Here is a 26553-nt window from a genome sequence, read left to right on the forward strand (position 1 = left end):
TTTTGCCACACTACGCTGTAAAACAAAATCTCACGTAAGGATTTAGTCTAGAAAACACCTGTTTACTGTCAGCTTAATCAAATGGACACAAACTAGCTGATTATATTTGGCAATGAATGGTTATAAACAAAAATATAACCTCTCTTAGAGGCTAGGAGTAGTGATTGTTAGCCCTTTAGTTGGTAGGAGTATATAGAGATTCGTACAGATTTTTTATTGTTAAGTAGTCTTAGAGTAGCATGGCGAAAAATATCGTATTTGTTTATCGGACTCCTAATGGTAATCCCGCACTCGACTTCGTCTCGCACAGGAACGACCCCACTCTTCCGGTAAACACCTATTTTCAGGACTAGTAGGGCAATATACTATTTCGTAATATATATATATATATATATATATATATATATATATATATATATATATTTACTATTTCGTACAATTTGATAACAGCTAAAAGTTTGTATAGCCTAATATGAAAATGTTAATCCGGTTTAAATAACCTAAAAGCCAAGTATAACTTTTATTCATCATATACCCAACTGGATCAAGACTTTAACATGTCCTTTTCTGGTAGATTAAAGTGAAAAATATCCCAGAGAGTATTTGCACTTTATTTAATTGTGCAATCACTAACGCAACTTTCACTTGCTAATTAACACTTAATTTCGTTCTAAAAGGAAACTAATCATTGCAGATACATATCAAGAAATGTATACGTAGAAAATATTATGTAGCAGGACATTTACAATATTGTAATATTCTTAAAAACGTATGGAACAAGGAGAGAATTTGCATTTTACTTGGAAGTTAGATCAGCAGGATGTTCGTAAAAGCGGCAAAACGTGTAAGAGGATAGTTTTGGCGGGAACGGGTGACAAGGGAGCTTACATGTAATCTCTTTTAATAGAATTAAACGAGTTTTCGTCACTTGTTTGCACTGTGGTGATCATTTATGAAACCATGTGTAATTTAATCAAATGTTATTCCTCACTGCTCAGTTGGCGTTTAAAACCCCTTCCAAATTGCTTAGGACTGAAGAGAGTTTGGATGCTTTCAAAGTATATATAAACCAATATAAGACTAATTAGATTTTTCTATTGTTTCGATTGGTCTCATTGTTCAGGAACAATAACAGTCAAAATATGTATGTAATTGTTATGTAGTTGCAGAGTTACATTTTAGTGTTCATCCCCATTGTTATATGCTGAAAGTTATCATACATTGAGTTAGTTAGGGATTGTGTTTGTATTTAAAAACAGGGTTGTATGATTTAGATAGAAAAGACTTATTCATTATACGTAATTATGTAATCTTATTAACCAACATCATGAGGAAATGCATAATATATTATAAGATGTTACTCATTTTTTTTAACCACACGTTCAAAATTTGGTGAGCTAAATTATAATTGTATAAATTTAACAGCTAAAGCACAGCAGTTGTCCACCTATTATTTTGTTTCGAAGACAAATATTAAAATAATATGTTAATATTAAGTACGGTAAAATATTACCTATTTAATATGCAATAAATCATTGATAATACAAATAATATAAATATATAAGGGTGTTCATTTAATTCTTTATGTTAATTTAATTGTTTAGCGTTTCTTTTGGACCAAATAAGATGAAAAACTAACGTAGATATTTACAAATAAGTATTTTAAATGTTTACTTGTAACAAATGATTCATACTGTAAAGGCTTTCTCATATTAAAAAAAATATTAAACTTACATATTACTAACGTTTGCTCTTCTATCCACTAGAAAAATAAAACGTGTTCCATTACGAATTTTATTTATTATTAAGGTGTTGTTTATGTTTTATTTATGTTACGTATCTCATATAATGATCAAGACTAACAGAAATCTCTTAAAAGAAAAATTAACAGTTTGTCTGTTAAAAGGACTAAAACATATTTTGGCCCAGTTCTGGGTTTTATTTGTAACATGGAGCTGAGCCGAAATGCGTTTCATCCCTATATTCCACTTGTACATCACATAATGTCTGCAGTGACAAGTTGCAGTATTCAGAAGGATTGTTTTGACAGTCAAGGGAGCTGTAGTCCATGTTCAGCAACATTACAACACTAACTGTAATGATGCAATACGTTTCATCCCTATATTCCACTTGTACATCACATAATGTCTGCAGTGACAAGTTGCAGTATTCAGAAGGATTGTTTTGACAGTCAAGGGAGCTGTAGTCCATGTTCAGCAACATTACAACACTAACTGTAATGATGCAATACGTTTCATCCCTATATTCCACTTGTACATCACATAATGTATGCAGTGACAAGTTGCAGTATTCAGAAGGATTGTTTTGACAGTCAAGGGAGCTGTAGTCCATGTTCAGCAACATTACAACACTAACTGTAACGATACAATACGTTTCATCCCTATATTTCACTTGTACAGCATATAATGTCTGCAGTGACAAGTTGCAGTATTCAGAAGGATTCTTTTGACAGTCAAGGGAGCTGTAGTCCATGTTCAGCAACATTACAACACTAACTGTAATGATGCAATACGTTTCATCCCTATATTCCACTTGTACATCACATAATGTCTGCAGTGACAAGTTGCAGTATTCAGAAGGATTGTTTTGACAGTCAAGGGAGCTGTAGTCCATGTTCAGCAACATTACAACACTAACTGTAATGATGCAATACGTTTCATCCCTATATTCCACTTGTACATCACATAATGTCTGCAGTGACAAGTTGCAGTATTCAGAAGGATTGTTTTGACAGTCAAGGGAGCTGTAGTCCATGTTCAGCAACATTACAACACTAACTGTAATGATGCAATACGTTTCATCCCTATATTCCACTTGTACATCACATAATGTCTGCAGTGACAAGTTGCAGTATTCAGACGGATTGTTTTGACAGTCAAGGGAGCTGTAGTCCATGTTCAGCAACATTACAACACTAACTGTAACGATACAATACGTTTCATCCCTATATTTCACTTGTACAGCATATAATGTCTGCAGTGACAAGTTGCAGTATTCAGAAGGATTGTTTTGACAGTCAAGGGAGCTGTAGTCCATGTTCAGCAACATTACAACACTAACTGTAAAGATGCAATACGTTTCATCCCTATATTCCACTTGTACAGCACATAATGTCCGCAGTAGCAAGTTGCAATATTCAGACGGATTGTTCTGACAGTCAAGGGAGCTGTTATCCATGTTCAGCAACATTACAACACTAACTGTAACGATGCAATACGTTTCATCCCTATATTCCACTTCTACATCACATAATGTCTGCAGTGGCAAGTTGCAGTATTCAGACGGATTGTTTTGACAGTCAAGGGAGCTGTAGTCCATGTTCAGCAACATTACAACACTAACTGTAACGATGCAATACGTTTCATCCCTATATTCCACTTGTACAGCACATAATGTCTGCAGTGGCAAGTTGCAGTATTCAGACGGATTCTTTTGACAGTCAAGGGAGCTGTAGTCCATGTTCAGCAACGTTACAACACTAACTGTAACGATGCAATACGTTTCATCCCTATATTCCACTTGTACAGCACATAATGTCTTCAGTGACAAGTTGCAGTATTCAGAAGGATTGTTTTGACAGTCAAGGGAGCTGTAGTCCATGTTCAGCAACATTACAACACTAACTGTAATGATGCAATACGTTTCATCCCTACATTCCACTTGTACATCACATAATGTCAGCAGTGACAAATTACAGTATTCAGAAGGATTGTTTTGACAGTCAAGGGAGCTGTAGTCCATGTTCAGCAACATTACAACACTAACTGTAACGATGCAATACGTTTCATCCCTATATTCCACTTGTACATCACATAATTTCTGCAGTGGCAAGTTGCAGTATTCAGAAGGATTGTTTTGACAGTCAAGGGAGCTGTAGTCCATGTTCAGAAACATTACAACACTAACTGTAATGATGCAATACGTTTTATCCCTCTATATCAGTCTTCCTCTCAAAATGTCTTTCTCTACTCAGGAGATGTTGATGGTTTGATGAGCCTAAAACTTGCCATCTTCTTAAATTAAATTCATAAAGCTCCAGTACACCAATTATGTTTCAGTTGTACAATTGTAATTGATTTGTAATTTATCTGATAAGAATTAATTTTAATTCAATACATTTAATGACGAAGCTTATTCTAATCCCAAATGACAATATAAATATATGTAGGTCATGTATAATACGTTTGCAAGAGATTGCTTATCAATCATACGTATAAAATAGTGAAGTCAAAATTTTGTGAAAAAAAATAATTTTGTCACAGAAAACTACGTTACGCCTACATACCATAGAACTATAACATGTTTGTTCATAGTTCAATGGTACATACACAAACACAAAAGTACGCAATTACATATTTTTTTCTGAGTGATTTTCTTTAATTTGATAGTGTTAATATTACTTAAAATCGAGAATTGAAATTCACCAGAGAAGTAATGGATCCGTTGCATGCGGCTGTTGTTGATTAAGATCTGAATCGAATTGTGTAATCGCTTTTAACTCCATGTGATTTGAGATAGTTGATCATTTTCATTCAACATTTATGTTACATTTTTATTATTTCTTCGAATATTCGTATTATAATTACTAAAATACTAAAAAAGTTCATACTATGTACATTTTTTGTTCTTTTAATGACAGCCAATGTGATAAAAAAAACACACAAACAATATTTCATGAGCAAACCTAACCAATAGTTTCCGAGATACACTCCTAAAGTAGCTACGCTTACATTTTGCACATTGATTTTTCAATTAACTTCAGGTGTAACTTTAAGTGAACAACACTAAATTGTTTTATATATTTCTCCTAAAAGCCATAGAGATAAAAACTGCAAATGTTTAAGTCACACACTAGGATAAAAAGGATGCATTTTATCAATGTAAAACATTAAGGAAATATTTAAGTGCGGGACGTGCAATACACATGCGTTGTTTATCACTATACACAATATCAAAGACAAAAACTAGTTAGAAAAAGACTCTAACAACAGGAGTTAAGAGTGACACATTTTGCTCTAGTGTATGAGTGTATTTATGCGAGGCAGTAAGCTTGGCATGTGTGTATTGTGTTTTAGGTAGGATAGATGGTGTCTTTGTATTGCAATTGTGAGCCACAATACCTACAACTACAGGGGTTAAAGTGACACATTTTGTTCTAGTGTGTTAGTGTATTTATTGGAGGAAGTAAGCATGTGTGTGTATTGTGTATTGGGTAGGATATATGATGTATTTGTATTGCAAATGTGAGCCACAATACCTACAACTACAGGAGTTAAAGTGACACATTTTGATCTAGAGTGTATGGTGTATTTATGTGAGGCAGTAAGCTTAAAATGTGTGTATTGTGTTTTAGGTAGGATAGATGATGCCTTTGTATTGCAATTGTGAGCCACAATACCTACAACTACAGGAGTTAGAGTGACACATTTTGCTCTAGAGTGTATAGTGTATTTATGGGAGGCAGTAAGCTTGACATGTGTGTGTATTGTGTATTAGGTAGGATAGATGATGCCTTTGTATTGCAACTGTGAGCGGATCATCTTCAAATGGTCCAAAGTCGTTTGGTCCACAGTTTATATTGCCGTTCGTTTGGTCCAAAATCGTTTGGTCCAACAGTTAAAAACTCGTTCGTTTGGTCCAAAATCGTTTTATCCAATTTCATTTGGTCCAAAGTCGTTTGGTCCACAGTTTATATTGCCGTTCGTTTGGTCCAAAATCGTTTGGTCCAACAGTTAAAAACTCGTTCGTTTGGTCCAAAATCGTTTGGTCCAACAGTTAAAAACACGTTCGTTTGGTCCAAAATCGTTTGGTCCAAAAGTACAGGCCAAACTAGAAGTAAAATGTTGCATTGTAGGGTAAACTTATGAAATATACTGTACGTTTATATTGCCGTTCATTTGGTCCAAAATCGTTTGGTCCAACAGTTGTAAAACAGTTCGTTTGGTCCAAAATCGTTTGGTCCAACACATTAATACGAGTTCGTTTGGTCCAAAGTATAAACTATTGCGTCCCTCACATTGAAGGCGTTCAAATATCCGCCGTCGTATACAATAATAATATTAATACAATTTTTGCTTTAAACATGTTGACTTTCTATGTTTTTAACGTTAAAGACGCCATGTTTTGTTGTATTCAAACCACTAAAGCGTACATAAACAAACTTAAAGCTCAATAGTGTATCATACGGTTGGAAATCTTATAAATTAACAGTTTTTATCACATTTGGCGACCTTCTAATATACAGAGTGTTCAGTGGACCAACGTGTTTTAAATGTTTATCATACACCTTAATTTGTATTGTTGTACCGGTACCTATTTACAATGGAGTGTTTACTATTGATCATGGTTGTCTATAATTCTTAATCAAAAGGTTAAAATAGAACATGAAAATTACATTAATTAGCCTACTCATATTTTCTGGACGTCCACAATTTCCTGGTAAAAATTTTGTCTTACAGAATTATATATAAGGATCTTATTTTCTTATTTTAAAATTGATGTTCTTAATAATGTCATGTTTAGCAATATAACGTTCCATTACGAACAGTTATATAATCTTAATATTACAGTAACTCTTTCTATCATTTCTTATTGCATTATGTTATATCTATTGTACTGGTTGGTGTCTGCCTTTTTGAATACTTTTGCCGATATTTTGTCTTATTATTCAATACTGACAGATCATCACGAGATTATTGTTATACATGTGTATTTAATCATTGGACAATTTCCCATTATGTAATACGATACAGAATAATAAAAGTGCAGAAGGCTTTTACAGTCTATGAAAATGAATGTTAAATAGGCTACTTTTATATATCATAGACATATCATTAAGGTACATCAATTATAGGTCTACTCTTTGTGATATGCATAATTGTCTGAGACAAACATTCAGGCACGTTGCCCATATTTGTTTAAAAATAATAGTGGTTTTCAGTAACTGGATTAAATTTTTAATAATTTCATGAATAAATGCATGATAAGTTATAGAAAGTTATTAATCCTAATTTCCAGTTTATTACATACTTTTAGAGAGTTTACTTTGATGCATTCATTCAGCTTAGTGAAAGAATACACAATGGAGTCAGTGAATGTTATTCAACTAAAGATGTGATGGTCGAACAACGGATCTAAACCTCACTATACACAAACAATTCGGAAACACAACAGTGTCATCACATCTCATCGCATTTGCATAATTTTTTACCAAGGCTGGACTAGGTTATGGATTTGGTTCAGCAAATGTTCAAGATTTGTGGTCAAACTTCCTACAATTATGGTTCATTCCATCCACGAAATACATGCACAGCTTTATGTGATCGATATGGCCAAGGCAAAACTACCCCATAAATAAACGAATTATCAAGTAAGAACAGGATGATTAAATACATGGGTCAATATGGCAAGAGAAGGAATAAAACCAACTATCACAATTGCTTATTGGTAATTGCTTAGATCGAAGTAAGAATGTTACTGCTTTCTGGAGAATCAGATATTTGTATCAAATAAAAAAAACTAATTTAATATGCTGATAAAATTCTGTATTTTTATGACCAAAGATGAAGATTTACTTATAAATCCGGATACAATCTGAATGATTTTCCTAAAGCAGATGGAATTAGTTGTTAGTAATAAATATTGACTCTTTCCGTAACATGATAGACCAATTATATGAACTCATTCTCCCATATAGTGAAAGTGGCTTTGACATGAAACAAACTCATGAACAAACAATTATAAGACTCCTAAAAAACCTTTTGGGCAACCAGCCGATAAAAAGGTAGGAAATATTGTGTTAAACGAATTCATCAATCACGTTTTTTAGGGAACACAATCGTCACCCTTACTATTGCTTATCCTCCCTTCATTTAACTAAGATTTTAATGACCACTCTATCTATCACAGGAAGCTGAATTTACATAAAACCTCAAGATTAACCGTCGATTTCGACGGGGTTCCACTAGTATATATTATTTAGAAACATATCACAAAACAACAAATAATAGGCCTCGGAAGGCAGGCGGTTGGGTTGACGACGTGACGGCGATTATTTGAACGCCTTCTATGTGAGGGACGCAATAGTTCATACTTTTGGACCAAACGAACTCGTAATAGAGTGTTGAATAAAACGACCCGATCGAATGGTCCACAGTGAAACGTACAGTCTATTTCATAAGTTTACTCCACAATACACAATCGTAATTCTGGTTTTGCCTGTACTTTTGGACCAAACGATTTTGGACCAAACGAACTGTTTTAAAACTTGTGGACCAAACGATTTTGGACCAAACGAACTGTTTTAAAACTTGTGGACCAAACGATTTTGGACCAAACGAACTGTTTTACATCTTGTGGACCAAACGATTTTGGACCAAATGAAATACTCCCCAACTGGATCATAAAACGATTTTGGACCAAACGAACTGTTTTAAAACTTGTGGACCAAACGATTTTGGACCAAACGAACTGTTTTACAACTTGTGGACCAAACGATTTTGGACCAAATGAAATACTCCCCTGTGAGCCACAATACCTACCACTACAGGAGTTAGAGTGTCACATATTGCTCTATACTGTAGCATCTTGACATTCTAGTACAAGTTATCACTGGTACAATCAAGCTAGACGTGTTTCTCTGTGAGATTGCTTCGCAGATTGTACTACAGTTAGTATAGAAGTCTGCTATGCACCTGCATACATGAATCTCAGACGATTCATTATATGTTTCTTGTAATGGCGATTTTATATAGTGAGCAGTCCAAAGTTATCTTTATGTAGACCAATAAACATTCTGTTCTATGCACATTTTATAATATTTACGAAAAAATATGGTATTTGTATACAACTATTACTTTCAGCATACAGTGCGGATTTAAAGTAAGTGTTCCCCGTAAGGCAAACAACAACATCGGCTTGAATTGAGGATATCGTACAGTTTACGCTTTTCAAAGCACCGATGACAAGATACAGTAATTATATTTGGGTTGATTTTTTTCTATTCTAGTTCATCGTTTTATTTACGACCACTTGAACATTATTTAAAGTAGAAATGGAAGATGTCAATCAATAATTTATAGAATAAAACTAATCTCTCCCCTAGAAGGAAAATCAATACGGTATTTAATGACGCTGCAAGTAGAATATTAGCGATGTTCATATGTATCGATATTATTAGAAAATGTGATGCCAGATAGCTGTAGCATACCATGTGAGTTTGATCATTGTCTTCGCATTGGTTATTTCCAGCGTACATTTTTGGGTTTTGTGTGCTAGTTTTAATTAAATAGAATTGTTTTATAAGCAGTGTGCGTGGGCACTAACCTACAGATGAGTAACATATCCACGAGCAATGGCAATCCATCTAACACTAAATGTCCAATAACTACATGCTAAATGCAAAATGTTCCCATTAGTACTAGCTATGGCTTGTGTTATATATTATTATATCTATTAGTCTGGACTCATTAATTAATTTTATTTCTATTTACAGCTGATGTAATATTTACAATTCTAAGTTTGAGAAATGAATAAAAACAAGACATTATTAAACCTTCAGAACCTTCAGAAACTTCAGTATATAATAAAAATAATGTCTTGTTTTTATTCATTTCTCAAACTTAGAATTGTAAATATTACATCAGCTGTAAATAGAAATAAAATTAATTAATGAGTCCAGAATAATAGATATAATAATATATAACAGTTTGTGAAAACTAGTTAAAAGTAATATCGTATAACTTCGATTCAGACTAAAAGTTTTATGTAGAAGTTTATGTTTGTTGCTGTAATGCCTGGATTACGTTAAACTCCTGTGTTTGGACACTGACAAAGACTTTTAAGTTTAGGGAAACCTCATAAAATACTAGGGTTTACTACGTTGGATAGAATAAGACTAAATAATAGTATTAGTTATTTAATGGAAACGTACTTTTGAATCTTTACACTTATTTAAAATTAAAAACAAACTAAAACAGTTAGTTTTGGAATCTTTAATACCACGTTGTCTTACATCTTACATCGATACATCTTTATTCTTCATTGTCCTGTTGCTTTTGGTAAATGGGAGGGGGGGGGGGGGTTAACAGCTCTTATTCAATATTAACATTTTACCAAGACTTCATAATATGAAATAAATTATTACCATAAAAGTGTGACTTATAGTGGCGAGGGATTTAGAAATACACATTAGTTCATCATAAGGTTTTCAGAATACGTAACTGTGGTATCGATTGTCCCTATGTTTAGCTACATTGTAACACGTGGCATATATGGTGTAAACAAAAGCAATTCCCATTGACACTTGCCTATTGTTCTACTAATAGGTTCCAATGCATGACGCTTAACTTAGTTGTTGATATTGATCAAAAGAATTTTAGTGCTGTGATTACGTATATTGCAGAGAGCCAATTTCGAGACTCAGATGGGCTGTTTACCCAAAATTAAAAAACCCGTCTGATTAGCATACAAAAGATTAGTAGGGACAAATAAACAAATCAACAATCGACTTGTAATGTAACTGTTATAAAGGATTTCAATTTGAAATGCTCAATTGAGGAAAAAATGTGTTTTTCAATCCAAATTGACAATTGAATATATTTATTTAGTTGGTAATTTAATTTATTTTTTGTTCTAAAAGTCTCAGATATAAGAGAATTCTTTATACTACAGTTTTCATTTATCCATTCATTTATATACTTAACATCACATAAAGTCAAACTCTTATCAGCTACCAATATGGTGGAAATAAGTATGTTTGGGTTAAATTGTAGATTATCACTAGCTTAAATTAAAGTACCGCTCTGTTTAATATGACATTGTAAAGGTTTGAGGCTTAACATTTCAATATAGGCCTCTGAAAAGAGATATGGAACATGACCACTATGACATTCCTGCATGACTTCCCTATAAAAAAAATTAAACGCTACACAAATATTCTGTCCATATTAAACTATTTTGGAATAAAAAATTAAACTTGATGATCGGGATTAAAGGCAATGTAACGAATGCCCTGATAACTCCGCTCAATTTTGTTTTTGTCCCTGCAAACACTACATTGTATTATTTCAATGAAAAATCAATAAATTAAACAATAATTATTTACAAAATCAATAAAAAAGACTGACATTGAAGCATAATAAATTTATATATAAAATTCGTCAAAACTACTATAACATACTGTATAAGCGAAACAAATAAAAACAAAAGAGTAATTGCATGATAAATTATGTTTTCATTCTTTAATAAGTGCTTAACTTAAAAGGGTTAACTTGAATGAGTTAAGAGTATTATATTATAAACGTACATATATTTTTCAACCATATATCCAGTTCTAGCTGTAGCGTTTAACGCGTGTTGTGTTCATGTAACCAGACAATCACGTTATGCAAATTAATGACTTAAATTTGCATGTGTAATGACCGTGAGCTATGTTTAAACTCTTTCAGCTTTGTCTGTCCACGTGAAATCTGAGAAGGCTATTTCACTTTACCTTTGTCATTAAACTACACTTTTTTATATCTAAGGATTTTCCTTATAAGGAGAATATCTAAGGAGCACTTGGCTCATCCCTCCTTGAATTTCTCTACAGGGTTAATTCAAATTCAATCTTCCCCATCTTTTTTTTCTAAGATGATATAAAGAGATATACTTTTGGTTGCCATATCCAAGCCATTACATATTTTTGTAATAAAAAACCCTAGCATCAGGTAACTTTTGTATACTAAAAATATACATGAATAGCTAACCTGAAGCTAGTGGGGCGTCTTAGTCTGAGCTGGTTTGTAATTTGCAGCACAGTCAGGGCAGGTAGCCTCTACTTAGGCTGTAATGACTGTTTAATGATACACATTACCTCTCACTGCACGAGCGGCGAAGTAGCTTATTGCTTAGGGAAGTTTCAGTTGCAGCTTTTATTGTATTCTTTAACTACAGTCAACTCCTTTTGAAGTGTTCATTAGACACAGTTTCGAGTTAAACAACCACATAAAAACAATATTTGTATAAGTAGGCCTAATCTATTGTTATCGACAGTTGTTTTGCAACTGATTAAGGATTAGTTCAACACCATTTTTTTGCTCAGTTCTTCATCCAGTAAAAAACAAACTACTAGTTAATAGATTTATCGTGTTTATTTATTGAGAAAAACAACAATAATTGCCGTTATAAAAAAATACGTAGTGTTTTTCGTCCAGTGATCTTTACTTGGTAAAACTTAGTTAAATAGGTTTTATACAATTTACTATTTAACATCGACTATATCTATGGTTCACATTAAATAGAACACGCTACGCATTTGCATGGTAAAATTCGTTACATCTCAAATTTTTATTACGTAAATAAACACATCAGGGGCCTAGCTAAGCTTATTTGTATCAATAAATAGGTTGTGACAGTTTGAATAGTGCGAAGTAAATGCAAACAAAACATTAATCAAGTTCCAATATAAGAAATTACACATTCTTGGTCTTAACTAAATTTTCAACACTGATTTCAAAGCTGCATTGAATCATAGGCTTACTTCTATGATCATGTTTAATCTCTACAACCCTTCTTATCTGTAAAAGTTTGATTTTCTTACAGGTTAACTGAAAAGTTCAATGTACTTGTATATTAGAAAAAAATCATTCGAGAGTTTACCAATAAAATCAGCATTGGTTTGACGGAGTGTAAACCTAAACACTTTTGTAACAATGAACATAATTTTAAAGAAACACTGTGTTTAAAGCAACATGTATACTATGCAATTAAATAGTAATGGCTGTTAACATTAAATTTCGTGAAATCAATCAATAATGGTAGTCTAAAGCAAGCATGGAAACTCAACTAGACGAGTTACTGTGGGTTGACGAGTTACAAGCAAGCAATATAATTATCATAAATTGCAAATTTGCTGTATAAAATTGTACGTTCCAATCCTCCGAGATTATATATAAACTTTTTTTAGATCATGAATGGAGGTAATAAATTGCTAATACTTACATTAGTTTAACATTCAACTTCTCGTAATAAATTTAATATCAATTAACCACAGGGACAGCATTATACAATTGCAATAGTCAGTATTTACTCTTAGAAAATTGGTTTAACCTTGTTTGCAAATTAGCTGGTATTAATTGAATACCACTGATTGTACTAATGATATGCGTTGCCAGGGAGAAAAATTAAAACATGTATTAGTTCATTAGTCAATATTTTTCATGACCTGGTATTTGCGTTCCAAAAATAAATTTAAATAGTTTTACAACAAAAATTTTCAATAAAAATCTGTTTAATTAATGTTATTCGTTTAGTGCCAGTTATAAATTACTTAAAAAATTTCATATTTTTTTAACCAGCTATTTAGGTTGTAGAATACGAGTCTTAAATCCCTGATGTCCCGGGTTTAAATGACGGCAAACATTAACGATTTTATCTAAGAAACATTTGCGTGACCTGATCTACACCGTACCTGAAGCAATGTAAAAAACAAATTTTAGCTAAAAATCATAAATTAATGAAATTGTTAAGTAACCTAGGGCGATTTTTCCCGTACATTTGTAAACAATGAGCAATTGAAAAAACAATAGTGTTGCTTACAATTTTATAAATTATTTCCACCATTTTATATCAAATTTTGCTCATTTTAATATCAAACAAATCCGTGAATGTATTTTAATTATATATCACGTAAATGTAACCTAACATATATTTTGTATACTTTAGATGTCCTAAATGATATTTTCAATAAACGTGTAATATTGGAAGGCAATAATTTTCAAAATCAAAAACTTTTATTACTACTCAACAGTAGTAATAAAAGTTTTTGATTTTGAAAATTATTGTCTGTTAATAAAAATGCTATTTTAAAGTGAAAACATCCCAATACTTTTAAATGTTTAAGTAGGGTGTGCCGATGTAATATACTTGGCGTTTTCTTTCATGGAAGGAAAGTTAATCCGGATGAAAGAAGCAAGAAGCTTTCCTTCATCTTAGCTTTTGGAGAAGGCGACCTTAAGTGATATCCATTTTCGGTGGGTTTTTTTGTACAGTAAACCTTTTGATGAAATATTATATTGAACAGTAGAATTAAAGCATTGTCAGTCAAATATTTGTATATACAGGGTGTCCCGGAACTCTCTACCAATATTTTAGGGCATTGCTCCTGGGTAAGAAACATAACCAAATATCATATTTAAACTGTCCGGAAGTCCTTAGTTACTCACACAGCCGCCATTTTGTTTTTTCAGTTATAAATTTTTTTCTAAAGAATGGTTAAACATACGAAATAGAAACTTTGCACAAACATTTATAACAACTAGACAAAGCTACCAAAAAATTATCACGATTTTTCAAATTCATAAAACAAAATGGCGGCCATTTGAAATTTTTGTAAAATAAATAGTTTTTGATTTATTTAAAAAAGAAAATTTTAAATGGTTGCCATTTTGTTTTAAGAATTTGAAAAATCTTAATAATTTTTTGCAGCTTTGTCTAGTTGTCATAAATGTTTGTGCAAATTTTCCATTTCGTATGTTTAACCATTCTTTAGAAAAAAATTAATAACTGAAAAAACAAAATGGCGGCTGTGTGAGTAACTAGGGACTTCCGGACAATTTAAATATGATATTTAGGTACGTTTCTTACCCAGGATCAATGCCCTAAAATATTGGTAGAGAGTTCCGGGACACCCTGTATAAGAAAATTATATACATCAACGGGTCTCCATGGTTAACATACTATCATACTAACGTAAAACTTCACTCTCTTTGAAGCTATAACTTTTGCTTTCACCTTTACGTTCCCTTTGACGATATTAAATGAAAAGGTGAAAACTTTACCTAAATGTGATAAAATCCATATTTTTTAAAAGATGTACGATATGTACTATCGTAGATTAATAAAAGTCAAACTAACACAGCATTTGTGTATGTATATAAATAATGAATATTACTGAAATAAAGTGTTAAAACCATTGTCTTCTAGAATGCAATTCCAATGTTTGGAACCACTTAAAACTAGTACTTATAATTGAAAACAAAGTATCGTCTAAGTCATCGTGTATTATATCTTAATTTAAATTTATTAAAATTAACAATAGGAAACTTCATTTGACATAATTACAAAGTAATGTTTATATGTGTATTATAATTTCTGGAGTTATAATACAAATGACAATATATATGTTGTAAATGGCTAGTTAATATTTAACCTTAGTCAATGTGTAGTAATATTTCCTTGTATTTATCAAATAGACAACATTGAGTCTATGCAATAGAACTATTGTATATTGAATAGTTTGCTGGGTTCTAAGTTTCCAACCTCCAAGAAGGATTTAGTGCGATGCTCTGATAATTGGGTTTCATGTTTAGAGCTTTAGCGTATAATGTTCAAGCTGCGAGAAACCGAGAACCGAGATAGGTTCTATACTTAGAGAGCTAAGCTACCTAGAACTAGTTTGAAGCCATGCAATTTTTTATGTTACAGACAGTTGTCTTACAACGAATTTAAACTGTTCATATGGCAAAGACATATTACAAAAGGGGTATATTTGTTATACCGACGAAACGGTGATTATTAGAGTTGGTTTCAATAAAAATGGGGGGAAAACTTTTTAGAGCCAGAGTTTTTTTACAGAAAGTGTTATGATTTGGCATTTTGTTAAAAATTCACATTTGTTGCAGTATTTTCCCACTATATTTTAACGTTTTTATTTCTTCAGGGTTATGAAGAATACGTTTTGTTTCCAAGAGTTACTTATAATAGGATTACGATACTCCAAAATCTTGGATATGTTATACAAGGCATCTGACTAAAAAAAAACTTTACAACCGAGTAAATAGTATTTATTCAGAAGTAAGCTACATTGTATCCATACTTAAATGCAAAGATAATGTTAATTAAAACAATAATCTGAAGTGAAAGGTTTTCATATTTATTCATTAATACGACCCAAGTTTTAATCTAACTTTTCCGAATAAAATGTGTCACTTCCGAGGCATAGTTTGAATTTATTACAGATCCTAATGTAACATTTGAACTCAAACGTTAGTAAAGATTTCATATGGATCGAAATTTATGATTCTACCACAAGGAGTTTCGTACGTGACTGTTAACACAATATATCTGAATCCAGTTTCCCCCAGGTCCTAACTGAACTCAAAAAAAAAAAACTTTACTTATTTGTGAGTGTGAGATTTTTCGTCTTTTGTTTTAGTCGTATAATTATAGTTTTTCTTACGTACAATTATAGTAATTTTACCCTTGAATAAAACTGATAGCAAATAACACGATTTTAGAATTTATGTTGTTAGCATACCCTACCACATTACTTACTCCTATTACATAGCAACAACCAATGTGTGAAGGACCTTTAGCTATAATCATTGTTAATTGTTAATAATTGTTTGTTCAACACATTTCGGGTTGGAAATTCAATAAAAGGTAATGTCCACGTTTTTTATATAAATTTTAATTAAGTTAGTATTTACATAATACAGAATGTGTAACGTATCTTTTTATGATTATAATGATTAATGATTAATTGGTTAAATGATTTATTTCCTAAATTTATTACAACGAATGAAGGTTCTAGAGGTATGATACTTAATTCCATAGGTAGGTTACAGCAAAGTAAGCAACCTATAATAGTACGCAAGTTAACTTACTAAGTTAACTTTTTTAAACTTATGTAACTGACCCTCCTGCTGATTGTTATTATTACTGTAATTCCAAACTCTTCGTACTCAGGAATGGAATTCCACCAAATACAAGTGCTTTTTAATACGTGGTAATAAGGTGACCTATTGCATGTCAGTCGTTGGTCCATCTTGAACTCCTTTTTCATTTACAAAAAATATAGATTTATTCGACGAGAATAGTTTCCTATGTATTGGAAAACTCTTGTTCTTATAAATCAAACAATTAAGAACAAGCCAGAGATACTAACATGATGTGAATTTTAGAAAATTAGGTTACAAATTAACTATTACTCGTATAGTATTATACTTCAATAGTGAAATTACAATAAGATAAATGTAAAAGTCGGTGTATTTTTAGAGATAACGTTTCTGTTTGAAAGTTACGTGTGCTCCCGCTATCTCCGCGTTCCGCCACCTCCGAACCCAAATCTGTCCCGCCACCTCCGAATTCTTGAGTGACCCTTATAATACCGTCACTGCCTGCGTTGTTAGCTGTCATTGCATCCACGGCTGCGAAGCCCCGTGGATGGGAGATTTAGTGAAAATTTAACCCGTGGGTTAGGTTAGGTTGGGTTAGGTTAGGCTAGGTTAGGACGGAAAGTCTTAACGCAGGTATTAACCGAGGATTGTAGGGGTCACTCTGAAATTCGGCGGTGGCGGGACGCGGAGATAGCGGGAGGTAACCGAAAAATACACTGAAATCCTAGAGATAAGAGGAAGAGGCAGACTTACTTGGTAAATCTGTTAATTGAAGTTTGTTGATTGAGAGCTTATCGACCTTGAAGAGGTCACCTCATGTTGGTGATAAAACATCTTTTATCGCAACTTTATTTATTTTTTTTTATAGCTTAGTAGATGTATCGTATTGAGAAAATCTTAAAATATTAATTTCCGTTGTTCTTTATCGTGGGGAAATACTATTTATATGTATTTTAACTTATTCCGAATACGTATTAATATCAAGTCAATACCAATATGAATATCAATAAAAAGTTAAGAATTAATCAACAATCAGACGTCGGTGGTAGTTATCAATAGACATGTTTTTTTAAACTTTTAACAAAGTTTACAGTTTGTCCTATATAAAGCTAACACAATCGTTACAATTTATTTTGTATACTCAAATATGAAGTCAAAAGGATACAAGTTAATCGTTCTGGGTGTGGAAACTGCTGGGCCATGGTGCACGAAAGGCAAGAACTGGGTAAATGAATTAAGCCGCAAGCTAATTGAAAAAAAAAAACGTGACTATAATGCGAGGAGCTACCTAGTTCAACGAATTGCCATAGCAATACAAAAAGGAAATGTCACCAGCATCATTGGTTCTTCACCCGCAGACGACGACCTTTCAATATTTTATTCATAAAATTCTTGTAAAAATTGGTATATTTAAAAAGATTTTTAGTCAATTTATTTTGTTGATCCCAGAAGCGTCAGATTTGTTATATTCTTCTATTTTGTGGATGCAATAGAAGTGTTCTGATTCTTGAATGCTATTCATACTCCATATTTCTTAAATTTGTTTAGCGATCTTCTAACGATGTCCTGCTGTGTAGCTTTTTCTGGATTTAGATTTTTCGTCTCGTCTTTTTAGCGATTTCTTCTATTGTTTTAACTTGAAATTCGTTAGCCTGCTCAATCTTCTTTACGGTGTTCCATTCCTTTCTCCTACTGGCTTCATTAAGTGGAATTTTGTAACTCGATACAACATGGATCTGAAGGCTGCAGTCTTGTGGATCGTTGGATAAATACTGTTACTAATCGTTGTGTCCGTTTGCGTTGGTTTCATGTGGATTTCTAGGTCTAGCTTGTCGTCTTTTCTTTCTAGTGTTAGACCCAGCAAGTTGATCTGTTGCTTTGTTCGAATTCGTTGATAAACGTGAGGTTCGGGTGTTGGCTGTTGAGCTTCTTCATCATTGCATCGTGCTCTTACTCCTTGGTTTGCCTGAACTAATAAATACTATGAGGATAAATAACATGGTACAGATACTGTTTCCATCAATTATTTTAGTTTTTAAATACACGTTGATGTCATATAATTTAATAATTATTTGTTTTAGTACTAAATATTATAATAAAACATTGCTGTAAAGCTGTAGTAACATTTGTAAGAACTGTAAGAAATAATCATAAACTCTAAAATATAATATTGAAATTCAAGGGCGCCGTACTAAACTGTTTTGATGTACACGAAACAATGATTGAAATGTCATTATTTAATGTAAGACTAATTGAAAAACAGCTGTCGGATTATGTTCAAATGAGAAGCTCTTGTCTTTTAGATAATGCAAACTAATTGTCAGACCCATCTGGCAAACTGAGCACAAAATTTAATCGGAATCTCTTAGATAATTTATATTGTCGCTGTTGGTAAATTGGCTCTTTCTGTTAAATTTCTAATAAATATAAATACTAGTAATTGTTTCTATAATACACTATTTCCTTAACAATAATAAAAATAGAAAATATTATCTTCAGATATAATAAGCAAAAGTCGAAATAAAGATCTCTGGCAAAGGTGACTAAGAAAACATTTTTAAACACAACTTATTTGCATGTTATCGGTGAATTTTGACCAATTAATACGTTCCGATATATATTATTTTTATTTATTTTTATTGGAGACTATTAATGCCTTAGGTTAATGGAAAATGGGTAAAATGGGAAATCGAAGTCTAAGTTCCACCCAAAAAGGATGGTTATATCCAGTGAGGAAATGATGTAATAGGAAAATATTATAATAAATTTATATTCTAGCTACTGAGTTGATATATTTAATGCGATAAATAGGTTTACATAAGTATTAACCTATTTATTTAAGCTGTTTGTCGGATTATAAGGCGTGTACGCCTATTTATAACGTTTAGTAGGACACATTAAAAAAATCTCACGATTAAAAGTTTACAATATTTACAAAAACATGTTGAAATGAAATGAAAATTCTTATCTATTGAGGCTAACTTAGAACCTCTTGGTCCTTTTTTACAGTTAACCTCTTAATGTACTAAGCTAATATAATTCATCATTTAATGTTATATAGATAGCGAAATACAAAACTGGCTGAACTGTATTTAGGAGCTTTGTAAAGTTGCTAAATACTGTCCCGAAATCCTGGAGCTTAGAAGAGAAGGACTTCTGTATGATTCTGATAATAGTTGGGGTTTGATGTTTGAAAGCTTATCAGTATTAACTATTTTAGTTTTTAAGCACTTAAATTAGACAATGCTTCGATATTGTTAACGACTCGTCAAAGGATGTCACTATGGTATGTCATATTATTTACTTACTTCAATACAGTCTATGACCAAGCCTTATCAGATAGAATACGTAAAATTATGACCCAAACGAACCAATTTACATTTACTAATTAGAAGTTGTAGTTAAAAATTACTTATCAGTTGCATCAATGTGTCCCATATATTTGAGGGACACTTAGCCTAATATAAAGTGGCGTAACAGGGTATATACATTTTGGTAGAAAACTTCCGGAACGGTTTAACATATACTTTACCAATATAGAAAAATAATGAGGGTATTTATATCAATATTGCCCTTACTGTATACTCTTTTAAGCTATTATCACTTTTTTACCCCTTAAGATGGACGGCTATTCTTAAATAGCAGCATAGGTCAAGTTTTGTATCACGTTAAAGGTTTTGGTTAGTAAAATACATTGCCACAAACCCGAACTCCAAGGGCAAACTGAGTTAAAAATTACAGCTGTTCAAGGACTCATTGAAAATGCTATTGCCTCTTCAAAGAGGTGAACGCGAGAATTTGGAAGAATCGTTAGCAAAAACATAGGTAGATGTGCTCACCAAATTAAAGGTCTTAAATAGTAGAATACAATACCGCAGATTTGAGCTCAGTAGAACGACTGAGTGAGAAAGGGCATTCGCTCAATGATTCAAAATGACAGATTCAATAAATATTTTAACGGCTGTCATTGTTTTTACTCAAATATCTGTTTGAGTTCGGGTTTTGCAGCAATGTGTCCTACTAAATTATTAGATTCCAAACTTGACCTATTCTGCAATTTAAGAACTTTGTCTGACTCCATGCGCCGTCCCCGTTAAGGGTTCACAGTTATCGCAGCTTAAAAGAGTAGACATTTATGACTATTATTAACATACCAAGTCTCATTATTTTATCTATATTGATTAAAAATATATTAAACTGTTCCGGGAGTTTGCTAACACACTGTATATTTAATAAAACAAATACCCATTTTAATTTATCGATCGGAGGTAGAGTATTTTAAAGACCTCACTTTTTATGTAACAACAAAATAAAACTATTTTGATTAAGATACAATAATAAAACACAGGTTTAAGTACTACAACAGGTTTGAAAGTTGTACACTTTTAACGAGTGCTTAGAACAACCGATTAAACGTACAGAGAAACAAGGACTAGTTACTTTTGATTGTAAACGCACTGCAATGCAGAGCTTAACTTGTTGAAAACAACTCAGCCTGAAAGGTTTTATTACAACATCCCCCTGGATAAAACTTACTTTATAATCGTGTGTTTCTTTAAAAATGTACCTTAACCGAGTGTTATCTAAAAGTAAGTTTTAATGTAAACGGTTAATATTTTGAGTATTAACAAATGGCTAACGTAACCATTTACGAAAAAACTAAGAAGTTCTTTTCATATGTTTATAGATGTCTACAAAAAATTTAATACCATGATAATGATTGAAGTCACATTTATTGTTTGATGTCTGAACCACAACTAAATAAATAGCACACTTTTATTTCATGCCTCCTAGCTCATGAATTATAAAATAATCTTAAACAATGATGTCATATTATCTGTCACTTTATATTTCTAAGAATTTAATTTTTTTACAAAAAAAAAAATTATATTTGTAAAGTTCTTCTGAAACTGTATTTAAAAATGTTTAAATAAAAATATATCAATTAAATGGTGCATTAACCAATTAAAACTAAATGGTCCGTGGCTATCGTTGTGGGAAGTCTGTTCCTTCTAAATCAATAATAAAGTGGGGTTATACAAGCTGATAATAAAAATGCTTACAAAAATATTTAAAACTACTTTAAGCAAAAAATTTGCATTAATACCATAAAAAAAACAAAGCAGCCTTAATCTTTTGATTGTTTGCATCAAAGAGTTTCATTTTTCCTAATAATTTTAATAGATCTTTTTTTCAGAATTAAATTCAATAGCATTACACTGTAAGCTGTTAGGTGGATAAACAAATATTTAGAGGATTGAAATACAACTATGATTTACATTAGCCTTTCAAATCTACAAGACAAGATACAAATGCACCAAGGTCAGAAAAATGACCCCTACGATTGACTCAAACTCTACCACTACTCCTTTTGTAGTTAAACTTATTATATTTGGAATTTCTTTATACAAAAACAAACTTTACAATCTCTTACAGTCATATTTTTATATCTAAATATTCATCAATACCATATGGACCAAATAGTTCGTAGTTTTTAATACAATAATGATTATCCCATAATGTGTCGTAAGTATATCAAACGAATCGTATAATCCTACACATAGTCTTCTGGTCACGTAGGAATTCTACCAGCGTAACTTCCAACTTTATATCCTTACACGTACATTTTACCTGAGCATTATGTTTGCTAGCCAAAAATATACTAGGCTAAATTTCCCTATAGGGAAGTAGAACATTTTCAAGACCACTGGGTAAAACACAGTTTTCATGCTTACTTGTACTTTCATGTTAATTGTCATGAAAAAAACTCCATGCCGCACACCATCCTGTGAAATAAATAAAAGTACACAATTTATCTTTTAGCTCATACAATAAGTTAAATACTTTAAAATAAGTTATACCAATGAATAAATTTATCAATATTCTTGGCCAATCTTTGGCGTTTTTACTAAGACATTGACGAAAGTTTTTTTGTTTCTTTACATTATTTTTTTTGTCCTAGGATGCTAAGCACGAGCCTGGGATTGTTTTTCACATTCCTTTAGGCTAGACCTAGGGGTTGTGGCATTATCACTTATATAAAATCCATTGGTGACTTGGTGGGGATCGAACCCGGGAACTCAGGGATTAAAGTCCCGCGCTCTAACCACTACGCCAGCTCACTCCCCTTTCTTTACATTAATTTGGATTCATTCTTGTTAACAGAGTTTCTTTAAAACCCCAAACTATATTTTTATTCAATCATTTTAATGAATTTGGCAGCACACAATTAATAGGTAATTTGTTATAATAATTAATCTTACTTATTGCATAACATGCAGTCACACAAATTACGTAACATAATTGTAGTAATCATAATTTATTTTTGGGTTAATTGAAGTGGTAGAATTGCAATACCAAAAGTTAAACAATGTTTGTACTTAGAATAAGTTTTGTGAACTTTATAATTATTTTCGGTCAAATGGAAGTATTGCATATTTTATCTTTACACCTTTAAAAACAGTGTGATAAAATTATTCTCAACGATAAATATTGAGTACATTTTTTATGTAGTAGAATTGTGTATAGAGTTTTCTTAATTCACATTTGATTTAGAAAGAAAGGTTCATGTGCCTTCAACAAAACTAATCCTGAAAAATAGGTTAAGTGTAAGAGAGGGCCATGTGGCCCTAACTTTGCCTGACTAAATAAATCATTTTCATTTCATTTCAAAAATGCTAACTTAATAAATAAAATAAATGTTTTTGGATCGGATCCTAATCAGTGTGAAAAACCAATTAAAACAAGGTTTTAAAGTGTAGCTTTGATAAATAAGACCACTAACCTCTGATTATTAAATTAGGCGAGCTAAAATAATAATCTGGCAGTAACCCAATAACATTCACATTTACACTCTGTATACAAAATGTAAATTTAAATTTGTTCTGAATGATAGAGTTTTATTCTTATTCAACAGATTACTTGCTACAAGTTGTACCAATTCAGAACTGTACAAATTCAGCTTATCCTATTTACATGCAGTTTAGTACTATATTCTCTTACTCAGCCCAAGCAATGTTATGTTATGTATTTATCTATTAAATAATAGTTTTTTATATTACTGTTTATTTTCTATTTTTTCCATTTAGTTAGGATACACGGGGTAAGTGCAGTTTTATAAATGGCAAATTGAAAGTAAATTCAAACAAACCATTGTCTACCCCTGCCCATCAGCTGTTACAAACTTCAATTCAGATAACAATCAAGCGCAGCTGTATCTGATGACGTCATTAGACAAACTGAAGCCACAATTACATTCTGATGTAATTACAAGAGCAATGTGGTCTTGTTACACTCCAAGACTAATTAATTACATTTAATTAAAGAGAACTGGTGCAACAGTACTACTTAGCTTGAAACTTTATCCTTGCCACATGTGTTTTGAAGGCAAAATTGAAATAGCGTAAATAGTTTATATTAGACTCACCTCTAAAATTATAATCATATTTAATTCTTAGAATAAACAAATCTTTCATTGAAATGATTCTTCAATCGTCATTAGGTTTTTAAACTTGATATTTTCAAACTTTCTTTTGGAAAAAGATATTATTAATTAGTGAAATACGTTATAATTAGGATGCTATGATGTTCTAAATGGTGGAAATTACTAAAAATCTAAAAACTTAGTACATTTTGATAGTAAAATCGTTATAAAACATAACAAGATTTAGAAATTGGGGATTATAGTATAAGAATAATATAGTATAAGAAACATACTTAATATATGTTTTAATATGTGTATTAAGGAATTTTCTGTTTAAAAAAATTGAAGGTTATTTACAACACCAAAATCTACTAAAATGACACATATTGCTTTACTAGAATTCTGCAAATTATATCGTCTAGATTTTTAGTAGATTTTTTGCACGCGTTGTCACATAATACGCATTAGATTCTTCACTGGTCAGACTTTTTCATAAGAAATGGTAAACATTATTTTTATTTGAAAAAAAAAAACGATAACACTAATATATTGTGAATAGGAAAGTAGGCTTACGATAAAGAAAATCAAAACAATTTTGCATTGAAAATGTTAGGAATAACATATTTTGTTAAGAATAACAGTTTGTTTGCGAAATATGTCATTGAAATTAGATAATTTGAATATTTTTTTTTATTGTACCACGTAGTCTAAACCTCATTCAAACATTAATATTACAATTTTACCAAACTAAACTGTTTATAGTATGTCTAGGTTTAAATTATCATAATTTATGTTTGGAAAAAAATTTTAATCATATCTTTTTTAAGAATAATTAATTGTGTTTGATTCAAAATCCTAAAATATCGACCAAAAACATCAAATTACATGGTAAATAGGCTTTATCACCTTGGCTTTAGCCAGGGATTGCGTTAATTATATCAGTCACCTAACCAGTGCGTGTTGAATTAATAGTCATCTACTAAAAAAAAAAAAAAAAAAAAACTTACCACACAACCTTACTTGTATTGATATCTTCCTGGTTAATGAGTTTTCAATGAGCTGTGTAAAAGAACCAACACTAATAACTTTATCGTAGTTTAAAGATTTAAAATATATAATAGGAATACATATATAAAAAATTTATATTGTACATATATGTAAAAATGTTCATATATAATAAAATGTACTTTAATACTTTTCGATGAAATGGCGACCATACAAAGTAGGTATTTTAAGCCAAGTATGAATGGAGATGAGTGTAGGATGAGTGGCGCGATCTTGTAGTCTTGTTAGTGACTAAGGCCGACATATTATGCCTTAGAAACAGCTGTTAATTAATAGACCATACAGCTAATGGCAACTAAGGGACCTACAGTTTATAGAGGAATCCGAACCACATTTTCGCCTTGGTATATACGAATTGGTCTTATTATCAGGATAGAACTGCGGATAGTCGTATTACTCACTCGTACGGACGTTAATCCACACCAGAGACTATCGCATCCATAGTGCATGCCTATAAATATCCACAATTCGTGACCTCCTAGTAGCTGGATTACAGGACGACGCCAACCGTCCCAGTATATAAACTATATGTATGTACATATATCAGGAAATCGGTAAGTAAATGGTTATATGTAAAAGAAACTCACAGCAGATTAAATACAAACAACCCTTTAAGTAAATTATCGTGCTCTTAGAAGAAAATATATAGAAAAACTAATAGTTTTCCAGTTGATAGGTGTATGGATTTCCATTTTCTCTGAAGATCATGTTCCTTAAAGCATTAGTTTTTCTAAATTGCAATTTAATTTAACAGTATGCATAATGTTAGCATTTTAACATTAACAAATTGTATAACATTTTTTAGGGGTTAGTCATGAAAAGCTCGTATTATTGTAAACGTTCTTCATCTTCGATTTATTATTTAATGATTTTACCTAAAATCTCGAACCACTAGTTAACTCAATCGGAATAATAGTTGGCATATTATTTTACAATGGTACCTCAAAATAGGTTCTTAGTTAGGTTTAGGCTCGAAAATATCCGTAAACCTGTTTGATTTCAAATTTTAATACGTTACAAAATTTACGGTAGGTCTACTCAAAAGAAGGTTATTGGTTAAAAAAGATTCGTAAACCTGAAGATTTGTCATTTTTGTTTGTTTCAAAGCTTACACCTTTTTTATAAGGGATTTTAACTTATGGTGGTATTATTGCTATTTTAACTTCCTACCTTTATTATGATTATTTTTTTACACTTCGGAATTTATAAAAATATACACATAAACAAATGGAATATATTTGAACAAACATTATTTGTTAAAACTACTATTGCTACGCAATATATTTTGTAATTGAAAAAATTATCAAATTTCGTAATTTTATATATGACTGCCATTATAGTTTTTGCCTAAGTCAATCCTACTAATATTATAAATGAGAAATTTTG

The sequence above is a fragment of the Macrosteles quadrilineatus genome, unplaced genomic scaffold (assembly GCF_028750875.1).
Source record: "Macrosteles quadrilineatus isolate MER2022 unplaced genomic scaffold, UCM_ALF_1.0 Scaffold_2__2_contigs__length_208266976, whole genome shotgun sequence".
NCBI classification, from domain to species: domain Eukaryota; kingdom Metazoa; phylum Arthropoda; class Insecta; order Hemiptera; family Cicadellidae; genus Macrosteles; species Macrosteles quadrilineatus.